The sequence below is a fragment of the Aethina tumida genome, chromosome 4, assembly GCF_024364675.1.
Source record: "Aethina tumida isolate Nest 87 chromosome 4, icAetTumi1.1, whole genome shotgun sequence".
Lineage (NCBI taxonomy): Eukaryota > Metazoa > Arthropoda > Insecta > Coleoptera > Nitidulidae > Aethina > Aethina tumida.
In genome coordinates this window covers 17549395-17564274 of record NC_065438.1, presented here as the reverse complement: position 1 = coordinate 17564274, position 14880 = coordinate 17549395, and positions in this window count along the sequence as shown.

Here is a 14880-nt window from a genome sequence, read left to right as displayed (position 1 = left end):
GGAATGGGGGGGCTACTTTAGTGAAAACGTGACATATTAAGTCGGTGTCATCGCTTAGAAAAAAGGGGCAATTTCGTCGGTGGTTTTTTATTTCGGCGTCTTAACACCTCTTTAAAAGTTACGGGCGGTTCATGTTAGTGGGCGACCCGGAGTACGTATATGGCATACGGCGGGCGGTTTGTTTTAAAATTCAGCGTGGAAACTTTCGCAGAAATGTTAGTTTGGAAGTTAACAAAAATTAAAAGAACGTCTCGTTTGTATTTACGAAGTGTTAGGAACTAAAATAAACTGAACAGGAGAGTTTTTGTTGTGTTGGGAAAGTAGCTGGTTAAGAATCGGTTCGCGGGGCGTGGACGTGTAAATATTAACATTAAATTATGGCCGCGGTTTATAAATATTTCGGGGGGTCGTAAAGTAATAATTATTGCTGTCTTGTTTGCATATCGGACAATGTTTGGAAATGCAAATGTTTATTTAAATCGACTCTGATGTCGTAAAAAGCTCGATCGTTTGCCAAATATTGTAGGTTTTTATTTTGAATCGGAATTTATTATTGGGGTAAATTGCAGATATATGTAAATTTATATGATATTTTTAATATCTGACAAATAGGAATTATGCTTATCCGTAATATATGTAAATAATTATTGAATACCAATTTATCCAAAGATTTATAGGTCACAGAAAATAGAACACATTACCAATGGTCAGATATTACTGATGTATAGTTTGGTGTAAAAGATACTAGTCAATTGTTAACTACACTCTATTCAAACTAGATACGTAGAATGTATAATATGTTTCTTGTTAGTCAGTTAGAAATAGGTGACTCATGTTGAACTTATTACTATTTATTTAATAATACAGTATATAATAATCCTTTCTCTTAGTATTAGGACAAACTTTTCACACTTTTACTTTGTTTTAAAGCTCATCAATCCTATTTAAAAAACTAAAGCTCAGTTTCAATCCTATTTATAATAATAATATTATTATTAATATTATAAATTTATAAAATGTATAAAATGTACATTTAAACTGATATATGCATTCACCATATATGTAAACTGTCCATTCGCCAATTTTATTACTATACATAAAATGTATAAAACGTATAAAATGTATAAAATTTATAAAATGTATAAAATGTATAAAATGTATAAAATGTATAAAATGTATAAAATGTATAAAAATGTATAAAATGTATAAAATGTATAAAATGTATAAAATGTATAAAATGTATAAAATGTATAAAATGTATAAAATGTATAAAATGTACAAAATGTATAAAATCCATAGAATATATAAAATCCATAAAATCCATAAAATCCATAAAATCCATAAAATCCATAAAATCCATAAAATCCATAAAATCCATAAAATCCATAAAATCCATAAAATCCATAAAATCCATAAAATCCATAAAATCCATAAAATCCATAAAATCCATAAAATCCATAAAATCCATAAAATCCATAAAATCCATAAAATCCATAAAATCCATAAAATCCATAAAATCCATAAAATCCATAAAATCCATAAAATCCATAAAATCCATAAAATCCATAAAATCCATAAAATCCATAAAATCCATAAAATCCATAAAATCCATAAAATCCATAAAATCCTTAAAATCCATAAAATCCATAAAATCCATAAAATCCATAAAATCCATAAAATCCATAAAATTCATAAAATCCATAAAATCCATAAAATCCATAAAATCCATAAAATCCATAAAATCCATAAAATCCATAACTATCAAAATCTACGATATCTATTTAAATCTATGAAGTCTATCAAAATCTATAAAATCTACCAAAATCTATTAAAATCTGAGAGTTCTAATAAAATCTGTGGAATCTATCAAAATCTGCGCAATCTATTAAAATCTAAAAAATATATAAAATGTATGTATAAAAAATATGTATAAAATGTAAGAATCCATAAAATCCATAATGTAGAGGTAGAAATGTATGAAATATATGAAATGTATGAAATGTATGAAATGAAATGTATGAAATGAAATGTATGAAATGTATGAAATGTATGAAATGTATGAAATGTATGAAATGTATGAAATGTATGAAATGTACGAAATGTATGAAATGTATGAAATGTATGAAATGTATGAAATGTATGAAATGTATGAAATGTATGAAATGTATGAAATGTATGAAATGTATGGAATGTATGAAATGTATATAAATACAAAATGGATAAAATGTACAAAATAATTTATTTATAGACTTTAATTAAAGTTTGAGTGAGCGGCCAAGATTATTAAAAATGAAGATGTTTGGAAATTGACATTAAGTAGTCAACCAAATTCCATTTAAAATTCCATTACGTTCATTATGAATAAGGAAGGAATACTTTTTAGCCTTAATAAGGCAGAATATGAACATAGAAAATCCGACAGACAAAATTTAACGAGTGAGCTTGTTACAGCTTGTTATTTGTAGTTTGGGATCAGCTCAATACTTTATAAATATAGTGCGCATCACACACCAAACTCAGTTGAGGTATATTCATACATCAATTTTAAACATGCACGATGCACACATCGCGGTATTTTATTAAGTTACAATCCATGAAATATTCAAAAGTTCCTGTAATGCAGTTGGCGGCCCAAAAATGTGTACCGCTGGGGTTTTGAATTGTCCTTTTTACTGGTGATTTGGGCCCAGTTTACCTGTATTAGAGCCCGTCCGGAAGAACCTCAGTGTCATCTACGTCCTGGTCGCCGTTTCCAAACTGCCCCATCAACTTGGCTCCGTGACTGGAATCTTGCCAGACTAATGGCGAATAAAAGGGCGAGTTTCTTTGCCACTCAGACATTTACAATGTCGGATGGTTGACTGAATGTCTTATTTCTACGTCGCACGGTATTTGGACGTTCGGAGATGTTTGGGTGAAATCAATTCGTCGAAGTGGAGGCGATCCATCAATACGCTGTTCCGAGAAATTAACACATCACTCCGAAAAAAATAATTGATTATTATTAAACTTTTTTGAAGACTCTGTATATTTATTTAAAAATATGTTTTCCTTTATAATTGTTACAAAAAATCTTAAAAATTATAGTTTTTTTTTAAATTAAAAAATAACAAAATTTGGTGTATATAAAAATAAAAATTTGAACTTACCCCACATTAAGTTCAAATTTTCACCTCTACTACGAATGACAGCTTCACATCTTCTGTTTATACTCAAAATCTGGGTTCGAATTTTATTTGGGTCCAAATTCTCCCAAATTTCGAGTAGAGGACGCCACATCTTCTAAGTTATTCGATCGGTTAAGATGGTCCTTTAAACGTCTCCCAAAAATGTCCCAGATATGTTCTACTGGATTAAGGTCTGCACTGCGAGCTGGTTAGGTCATAGCATTAATTTAGCAAGATAATTTCGAACAACATGGATTGTATGTGGTCGTGCATTGGTAAAAAATTGAACTTATAAAAAGGGTATATGGGACGACATACCACAATTGAGACCCTACCCCAGAAATGTTTGTTAAATTCAAACTTTGACCTCTGATATCATCAAAATGGCTAAGGTTATGAAAAAATTGTGAGGAACCTTTTTTGTAGAGCGTTCAATTTTCTACAAAAAATGTAAATATTATTTTTCTGTACGATCAAGTAATGGTGAGATATAGATGAGTTAATATAAAGAATGTACTATTTACATAAATAGAAAAATTTATTTACAAAATTATAGTTGATGCTTCCATTTCCGAGAAATTAACGCATCACTTCAAAATAATAATTAATTATTATTAATATTTTTTGAATACTCTTTGTATATTTATTTAAAAATATATTTTTCTTTATAATTGTTACAAAAAATCTTAAAAATTATATATTTTTTTTAAATTAAAGAATAACAAAATTTGATGTATATAATAATAAAAATTTGAACTTAATATGGGATATTTTCACCTCTACTACGAATGACAGCTTCACATCTTCTGTTTGTACTCAAAATCTGCGTTCGAATTTTATTTTGGTCCAAATTCTCCCAAATTTCGAGTAGAAGACACCACATCTTCTAAGTTATACGATCGGTTAAGATGGTCCCTTAAACGTTTCCCAAAAATGTCCCAGATATGTTCTACTGGATTAAGGTCTGCACTGCGAGCTGGTTAGGTCATAGCATTAATTTAGCAAGATAATTTCGAACAACATGGATTGTATGTGGTCGTGCATTGGTAAAAAAATTGAACCTATAAAAAGGGTATATGGGACGACATACCACAATTGAGACCCTACCTCAGAAATGTTTGTTAAATTCAAACTTTGACCTCTGATATCATCAAAATGGCTAAGGTTATGAAAAAATTGTGAGAAACCTTTTTTGTAGAGCGTTCAATTTTCTACAAAAAATGTAAATATTATTTTTCTGTACGATCAAGTAATGGTGAGATATAGATTAGTTAATATAAAGAATGTACTATTTACATAAATAGAAAAATTTATTTACAAAATTATAGTTGATGCTTCCATTTCCGAGAAATTAACGCATCACTTCAAAATAATAATTAATTATTATTAATATTTTTTGAAGACTCTTTGTATATTTATTTAAAAATATATTTTTCTTTATAATTGTTACAAAAAATCTTAAAAATTATAGTTTTTTTTTTTAAATTAAAAAATAACAAAATTTGATGTATATAATAATAAAAATTTGAACTTAATATGGGAATTTTCACCTCTACTACGAATGACAGCTTCACATCTTCTGTTCATACTCAAAATATGGGTTTGAATTTTATTTGGGTCCAAATTCTCCCAAATTTCGAGTAGAAGACACCACATCTTCTAAGTTATACGACAGGTTAAGATGGTCCCTTAAACGTTTCCCAAAAGTGTCCTAGATATGTTCTACTGGATTAAGGTCTGCACTGCGAGCTGGTTATGTCATAGCATTAATTTAGCAAGATAATTTCGAACAACATGAATTGTATGTGGTCGTGCATTGGTAAAAAAATTAAACCTATAAAAAGAGTATATGGGACAACATACCACAATTGAGACCCCACCCCAGAAATGTTTGTTAAATTCAAACTTTAACCTCCTATATCAACAAAATGGCTAGAGTTATGAAAAAATTGTAAGATACCTTTTTTGTAGAGCGTTCAATTTTCTACAAAAAATGTAAATATTATTTTTCTGTACGATCAAGTAAGGGTGAGATATAGATTAGTTAATACAAAGAATGTACTATTATAAATAGAAAAATTGAATTACAAAATTGTAGTTGATGCATTAATTTCTTAGAACGGTGTACGAAATACCTTTACACATAACTGACAAATTCTCACACAGCCTCAAAATTTCCAAGCACACCACTGGACACATATGGAAACCGCCTCAAAGGGATTAAAGGTAGTCTTTGCAGTAACCCTTTCAGATGTCGGCGCGGATTTGCATATTCCCTCTCCGTAATCCGCCGTTCAAAAAAAATGCTAATGCCTCGAAGGAGTATTTAAAAGGTCCATTAAATAGATTTTCGACGATCCTTGGAGATGGCGCGGTGCTGCTAATGCAAATCGGATCTCAGGAATAACATGTATAATGGTGTTTGTGTTAAAATGGCGCCACCAAAAGAAAAAAAAAACACTCGATTGTTTTAAAATCATTTTTCCTGTTCGCAAAGAAATCGACACTCTTCGAGCACCGTCAAAACTTTATTATAATTTAAATTGGTGCGCGACACATCTCCGGGTCCTTAACAAGCGCTTCCGATCGAGTGCCCGGGAGTTTGTCGAGGGTCAAGAGACGTCGACAATGGCGTGCTTAATTCAATATTTTAATTTAAAACGAATTCCGTTTAAAACGAAAAATATTTGCCTATAGGGAGGCGAACTGAATCAGATAAAGCAATTATAATTTAATTTTCCTTTTGGATTTGTTCTTATCAACAGAATGTAAAGGGAAATCATACAATTAATTTGTCCAATGGGAAAAAAACGAATTAAATTATTTGCGCCTATACAGGTTTAAAAAAAGGACGTGCGGATTAATAAAGAATTTTATCTTGGAGGGTCGATATCGAAAACCAATTTATTAATTAATTGCCTCGAATGTTGGTAGTTGACAAATAAATTTGAAAATGAAATGGAAATCAAAGTAATAAAACTGGAAACGTCTAATTAATTAATTTGACTATTCAAATATCAATATTTGGTACGTTGAAAATTTTATTCGACTGTCCAAATACACTTTTGAAGTAGATAATTTGAATTTTAAAAATAACATCATTATATAGCATCAAATATTTTACCAAAATAAGTTTTCCTCTGAATTCTTAAAAGATATTATTCCATTCTTCAACTGTAGGCTGTAGTAGGTCTGGAATACTCATGGGAGAATTTTTTATGCATTAGTGGGGTGCAATTTGGGCTGTATGAAGAAGAACAAAAAATGATTTTGGATGTATTTATCTCTCATCATTTCATTCTTATCATATTTTTAATAAAGAGTAAAAAGATGTGAAACTTTAAAAATTCTAAAAATGCCAGAATTTTATGGATTTTATGGATTTTATGGATTTTATGGATTTTATGGATTTTATGGATTTTATGGATTTTATGGATTTTATGGATTTTATGGATTTTATGGATTTTATGGATTTTATGGATTTTATGGATTTTATGGATTTTATGGATTTTATGGATTTTATGGATTTTATGGATTTTATGGATTTTATGGATTTTATGGATTTTATGGATTTTATGGATTTTATGGATTTTATGGATTTTATGGATTTTATGGATTTTATGGATTTTATGGATTTTATGGATTTTATGGATTTTATGGATTTTATGGATTTTATGGATTTTATGGATTTTATGGATTTTATGGATTTTATGGATTTTATGGATTTTATGGATTTTATGGATTTTATGGATTTTATGGATTTTATGGATTTTATGGATTTTATGGATTTTATGGATTTTATGGATTTTATGGATTTTATGGATTTTATGGATTTTATGGATTTTATGGATTTTATGGATTTTATGGATTTTATGGATTTTATGGATTTTATGGATTTTATGGATTTTTTTGGATTTTATGGATTTTATGGATTTTATGGATTTTCTGAATTTTATGGATTTTATGGACTTATGGATTTTATGGACTTTATGGACTTTATGGATTTTATGGACTTTATGGACTTTATGGACTTTATGGATTTTATGGATTTTATGGATTTTATGGATTTTATGGATTTTATGAATTTTATGGATTTTATGGATTTTATGGATTTTATGGATTTTATGGATTTTATGGATTTTATGGATTTTATGGATTTTATGGATTTTATGGATTTTATGGATTTTATGGATTTTAAGGATTTTATGGATTTTATGGATTTTATGGATTTTATGGATTTTATGGATTTTATGGATTTTATGGATTTTATGGATTTTATGGATTTTATGGATTTTATGGATTTTATGGATTTTATGGATTTTATGGATTTATGGATTTTATGGATTTTATGGATTTTATGGATTTTATGGATTTTATGGATTTTATGGATTTTATGGATTTTATGGATTTTATGGATTTTATGGATTTTATGGATTTTATGGATTTTATGGATTTTATGGATTTTATGGATTTTATGGATTTTATGGATTTTATGGATTTTATGGATTTTATGGATTTTATGGATTTTATGGATTTTATGGATTTTATGGATTTTATGGATTTTATGGATTTTATGGATTTTATGGATTTTATGGATTTTATGGATTTTATCGATTTTATAGATTTTATACATTTTAAATAATGGCGAATGAAAAGAATAACACTATACTTGTTATGCCTGAATGCTTCTCTGGCAAAATTTAAGTATGAGTAGATATCAACACGAGTCAACTCTTTCAAATTGATTAATAAGAGACATATTAACCATACTCCTTATCTAGTTTGAATGGAATATAGTTAACACCACTTGATACTTAAGTACCTTTATTTACCTCCAGACATCATATATTTTCATTTTTAATAATCTTGGCCACAAACTCAACTTTTATAAAAAATACACATACAATTTAATTATAATCTCTTCGTTAAGTTTTTTAAAGTAAGTAAGTAAGAAAGTAAGTAATTTATTGGTGTCACATACAAATAGTTTACGCACGTCAGACAGTTGGATACAATTAAAATTCAGATTACAACTATTTGTATATAACACCAATAAATTACTTACTTACTTATTTACTTACTTACTTTATGTATGTGAAATCCATTCGTCCAAGTTATTGATGAAATTCATTTCATGAAGCCTCTTTCTAGTGGTTGATTTATTACAGTTTAAGAACCTAACATTCACGACGATTATACACGAAACATCCCTTAATTTCTTCATTGGTACAGAATCCAGGATGATAACGTTGTTCACCTTCAACGCATCCACTGCCACTTTCATCTTGTAACCAGAACCCACAAAACAAATCCTTCAAATATAACGGCTGATGTCGACAGTTACATTTTCTTTGAAAACAAAACCAAAACACATGTTTTCTCTCGCGTCTCGCACTAATTAAATCAAACTCACCCCTGACCACTTCGCCCATTGTCCCAACCTCGGTTTGGAACGTCGTTCAGCCGCAGCTTCGGCGCAACTTTCGCATTTGCATGATCTCTCGTTAAGCCAATTGAAAAATGTCTGCAGCTTCCCTTTTATCAAGGGGTAGACGTTGAATGCAAATTGCAGCCGCGGCCCGTAATCACCACGACAAAATCCGATACAAAAAATCGAGTGAATGGCTCAAGAGCTTATTAAAGCCCGAAGTACATTTCAGCTGTGGGATTATATCTGGCATTATTAAGTTACAGGTTTATCCGGATTATAAACCGATTTATTTGTTTTTTGTTTTTTGTTTCTTTGCACGACAGACGGCAACATTTCACCCCCCCGACGGGGCCGAGGGGATGCAAAAAAACAGCGTCTAATCGGCAAGTCTTCGATTAATAACGGGACGTATCCGCAGCAGGTTTCTCCGAGGCGAGGTCGCGGCCCGTATAAATCAAGGGTGGGTCAGCGTATTCAAATCGACGCCGCCTTTGAATTATGGCCGGGATTAAGGGGCTACGGGATCATTCGATGGGGTTGTCACTTTTATCTATTTGCGCGCAAAACACATCCCGAAAATTTAATGCCGTCGAGTCTCATCCATCAAAATCAAACTAAGTAATTAGTCACTAATATAGTATGGGCAATTTTAAAACTACGTCCCGGATAATATCGGATTTCCGTGTCGGATCTTATCGGTGATAAACCAGAGCTGTAATTAACGTAATTGTGTTATCTGTTTAATGAGGAATTTTTTGTTTATAAATATAATTTGGCAGTGGATATATTACACAAGTTTTCGTGTTGTTGTTTAGTTTTGTTGCAGTTGTGCACATTAAATAAATGACCGTAATCTGTTTGATGTCAGTATGTCCATAGTTATTATTATGTTCAAACTGTAGTTTACATACATTTAACAGGATTTGGATTGTGCAAATTATTTGCCTTGTTAATCGGGATTAGCTAATTTTTTTATAATCAGCTGAAATATGTGTATAAATTAAAAGTTACAAAAACGAGGTCTTTAAAATACTATTATTATCGTTTGATATTAAAAAATTATGTTTTTAAAATTTTAATATTTAATTTATTTAATTTAATTTATTTAATTTATTTAATTTATTTAATTTATTTAATTTATTTAATTTATTTAATTTATTTAATTTATTTAATTTATTTAATTTATTTAATTTATTTAATTTATTTAATTTATTTAATTTATTTAATTTATTTAATTTATTTAATTTATTTAATTTATTTAATTTATTTAATTTATTTAATTTATTTAATTTATTTAATTTATTTAATTTATTTAATTTATTTAATTTATTTAATTTATTTAATTTATTTAATTTATTTAATTTATTTAATTTATTTAATTTATTTAATTTATTTAATTTATTTAATTTATTTAATTTATTTAATTTATTTAATTTATTTAATTTATTTAATTTATTTAATTTATTTAATTTATTTAATTTATTTAATTTATTTAATTTATTTAATTTATTTAATTTATTTAATTTATTTAATTTATTTAATTTATTTAATTTATTTAATTTAATTTATTTAATTTATTTAATTTATTTAATTTATTTAATTTATTTAATTTATTTAATTTATTTAATTTATTTAATTTATTTAATTTATTTAATTTATTTAATTTATTTAATTAATTTATTTAATTTATTTAATTTATTTAATTTATTTAATTTATTTAATTTATTTAATTTATTTAATTTATTTAATTAATTTATTTAATAAATAAATATGGCGATTTTACTAATTTTAATCTGAAGTTTTTGAAAAGATAAAAAATAAATAAAATAATAAAATATATAAAATATAATATTTATTTATTTATTTTTAAATTTTATTTGTTTAACTAATTTTATTTATGTATTTGTTAAACTGAGGTGTTATAATAAATTAATAATATGCAAAATCTTGATTTTATTTAACTTATTTTAAATCGAGTTAGGTATGATTAGTTTCTTATTTATCTTGTTTTACATTTTAATTTATTGAAATGAAAAATGAAAAATGAAAAATGAAAAATGAAAAATGAAAAATGAAAAATGAAAAATGAAAAATGAAAAATGAAAAATGAAAAATGAAAAATGAAAAATGAAAAATGAAAAATGAAAAATGAAAAATGAAAAATGAAAAATGAAAAATGAAAAATGAAAAATGAAAAATGAAAAATGAAAAATGAAAAATGAAAAATGAAAAATGAAAAATGAAAAATGAAAAATGAAAAATGAAAAATGAAAAATGAAAAATGAAAAATGAAAAATGAAAAATGAAAAATGAAAAATGAAAAATGAAAAATGAAAAATGAAAAATGAAAAATGAAAAATGAAAAATGAAAAATGAAAAATGAAAAATGAAAAATGAAAAATGAAAAATGAAAAATGAAAAATGAAAAATGAAAAATGAAAAATGAAAAATGAAAAATGAAAAATGAAAAATGAAAAATGAAAAATGAAAAATGAAAAATGAAAAATGAAAAATGAAAAAAGAAAAATGAAAAATGAAAAATGAAAAATGAAAAATGAAAAATGAAAAATGAAAAATGAAAAATGAAAAATGAAAAATGAAAAATGAAAAATGAAAAATGAAAAATGAAAAATGAAAAATGAAAAATGAAAAATGAAAAATGAAAAATGAAAAATGAAAAATGAAAAATGAAAAATGAAAAATGAAAAATGAAAAATGAAAAATGAAAAATGAAAAATGAAAAATGAAAAATGAAAAATGAAAAATGAAAAATGAAAAATGAAAAATGAAAAATGAAAAATGAAAAATGAAAAATGAAAAATGAAAAATGAAAAATGAAAAATGAAAAATGAAAAATGAAAAAAGAAAAATGAAAAATGAAAAATGAAAAATGAAAAATGAAAAATGAAAAATGAAAAATGAAAAATGAAAAATGAAAAATGAAAAATGAAAAATGAAAAATGAAAAATGAAAAAAAATGACAATTTTTCTGTAAATATGTTATTTTCTATAACTAATTTAGATTAGGTTTAAGTCATTTCGGTTTGAATAGGTTAGTTTATCTCTGGTTTGGTCACCTAGATTAAGGGTTGATCAAGGTGGATCAGCTTACATATTGAATTTAATTAAGAATATATACAAAAAATTAATGAAAATAATTAAGTTAAATTAAGTTTTTTTTTCAAAAAATTAGCTAAAAAAATTAAATAAATTTTTGTCATTAAAACCTAATTAGAATAGAATAGTTTTTTATACTCGTAGTAAACTTTATGTGAATTACCATGGTTTTCATTTAAATTTTATTTTTAAACAAAATAAAATAGTGAATTAAATTTAGATGAGAAAAGTTAGAATATTAACAGCATCTAAAGATATTCACTTTTAAGGAAGCAATAAAATGTGTGTACGATTGTGAATTTGAGTAGTTAGAATCTATGTGTTTTTAATGCACAGCCATTAGCGCTTCAGTTTTCTAAACATCGCACCTAATTTGGCCGAAATTACAGTGATTCGGCCCCATAACGAGAAACTTTTACTTCGCAATCCATAATTCAGCTTTATGCTATCGGAATAAAAGTAGCACTTTTCTTCGCAAAACGGCGAACTTTATGGAAATTACGGATGCAATATTAAAACTTTGCATGGAAAACATTTTGGTACCGGCACGAACAAGAAAAAAAAAGACCTTAAAATAATATTTTATCAGGACGAAGCCGTACGTGTGTGGATATTACCTCGTACGAGTGTCGGACTTTTCAAATATGAGAACCGTGTACCCACTGCCAGTCTTCGCTAAAAGCCGTGGAAATCTGAAAAGTTGCAAAATATCCCCTTTTCCACGGGCATTATTTGAAACAATATTCCGCATCATAAAGGCGGAATAAGAACATTTTAAAAGAAATCCAGCTGTTAAAAAATCCCCGCAGGATACTCTAAAAACACAGCTACGTATGCAGAGTTGCTCCTTATATAAAGGACATTCCTCTCCAAGGAACTTACGCACTGCTTACCGTTGTCAACGGGCGCATTAACAGGACCGTATTCATCTTCATTGGGGGCGCCTAGGTTCTTATTTTTCCTTGAAGTAAACGTATTTTACAATCTGAGACAAAGTGTTTCAGCAATATTGGACCATAAAGATTTTTATTTCCATAAGGTGTTAAAATTGTTGCAGCAGCACAGCTTCCAATTTACAATATGTGTTGTAAAAATATAATAACAATTTAAGAAGACAAATATTAAATGTGTTAATTTATATTTTTGTTTTAGTAACCAGTTCTTGAATCAATTACAAACCAACAACTATACTGAAGCCAACGATTTGTCATTTATTTGTGGGCAAGTTTTTTTCATTGTTCAAAAAATACACACCAGATATTGACACAAAGTGATTAGGGAACACCTAAATATTTTTAAATTATTGCAATAGCACCAAAACACCAACAAACTAATGTGAAAATATAATGAATTAATAAAAACAAGTATTTTTACAACCCCAACAATTAAAATAATAACACCCAACAAATAGCCAAATATTTATCATTTTATGTTAAATATAATAATAATAATTATTATTATTTAGAATTATATTTAATTTTTTAAAAGGATTTTTAATGTTTAAATCAATTTAAACACTTTATATAACATCCATTTTGTTTTATAATTTTGGCCCATTTCAGTGGTACACTCCCAAACATTTTCCAAAAAAACATCAAATCTATATTTCTTCAAGCTTCTGGAATTGCTGAGATTTAAATTTTGTAAAATATTTTATGAATTTTATGGATTTTATGGATTTTATGGATTTTATGGATTTTATGGATTTTATGGATTTTATGGATTTTATGGATTTTATGGATTTTATGGATTTTATGGATTTTATGGATTTTATGGATTTTATGGATTTTATGGATTTTATGGATTTTATGGATTTTATGGATTTTATGGATTTTATGGATTTTATGGATTTTATGGATTTTATGGATTTTATGGATTTTATGGATTTTATGAAATTTATGGATTTTATGGATTTTATATAGAGTAAAAAGTTCCTATATTTTTGTCTACTGAAAATTTTTCAAAAAGTAAAATTAGAATGTCCATTGCATAATAGACACAACATTAACAGAAAAAATAATAAACGTTATTAATACTGACATCCAATTCAAGTAGTACTGCTCATATTATTAATATATTTAAATTAGTTGTTATAATTATGGCCACCTCTGTATGATCAAAATTAATTGATCAAAAACAAAATTACTGATTTATGTTAAAGTCATGTTCTTTTTTCAACACATTAACTCATATTAAGCTAAATTATTGTGGGCCTGAACATTTGTTGCAGTATGACAATCACTTACCCAGATTGTAACCTAATGCGGTCCTGGGAGGGAGTGAAGGAGCTAATAAAAGAAAATTATCAAATACAAACCTACTTGAGGAGTTCGTTTGGGGAGCGACTCTTGAAAAGAAAATATCCTCATAAGGGACTGGAAAAAGATCGCTTTAACAAATTTTAATTTTAAATCCCGTATATTTGCATGATGTCTGTTCGGGCACACTTTCGCGAGACACTTAACGTTTTGCTCTATATTTTAATTGGACTTCCTTGAATAAAACAGCACACCCGAGTAGGTATTCCCTTTAAATACTCTTCACACTTTTATTATTATTTTTTTAACAGCCAAAAGGTCACTTGGAGGGCTTAATTAATTAATGGCGAATTCCTTATTTTTGGGGATGTTCAATTTATTTATTCTCCATTTCGTCCCCTAATAAGAGATAAATTATGCTAAACGTCACACAATACACGGCCATAATTGAATTTAGGAATTATTCGTCTTACGAAATACCGTAACGATTTTCATTGTTCCAATATCAACGTAATTAAATTCAAGGTATTTAGGAAATCAATGGAACTTGTAACTCAAGAGACGAATTTATTGAGTGTGAATTTATTAACTGTGAATGTTCCAAGGCTCCAAAATTATCGATTTTAATCGCCTGAAACGAGTTAATTATTAGAGTTAACACCAGAAAGGAAAGTACAGTTGCAAACGCCAATTTGTGAAATTAATTAACGTTTAACTCTACAATAATTAATTCTTAATGTTGCCATGTCATTTATTTTGCTTTGTTATTTTAAAAGTATTAGGAAAATAAAGACGCATTCTTACATCCTTACATTTTTATTTATAATCAATAATCCCTCAGTTAACATATCCCTCGTTATCAACAACTTTTTGCCACCTAGTGTACAAATTATCAATTATGGACTGA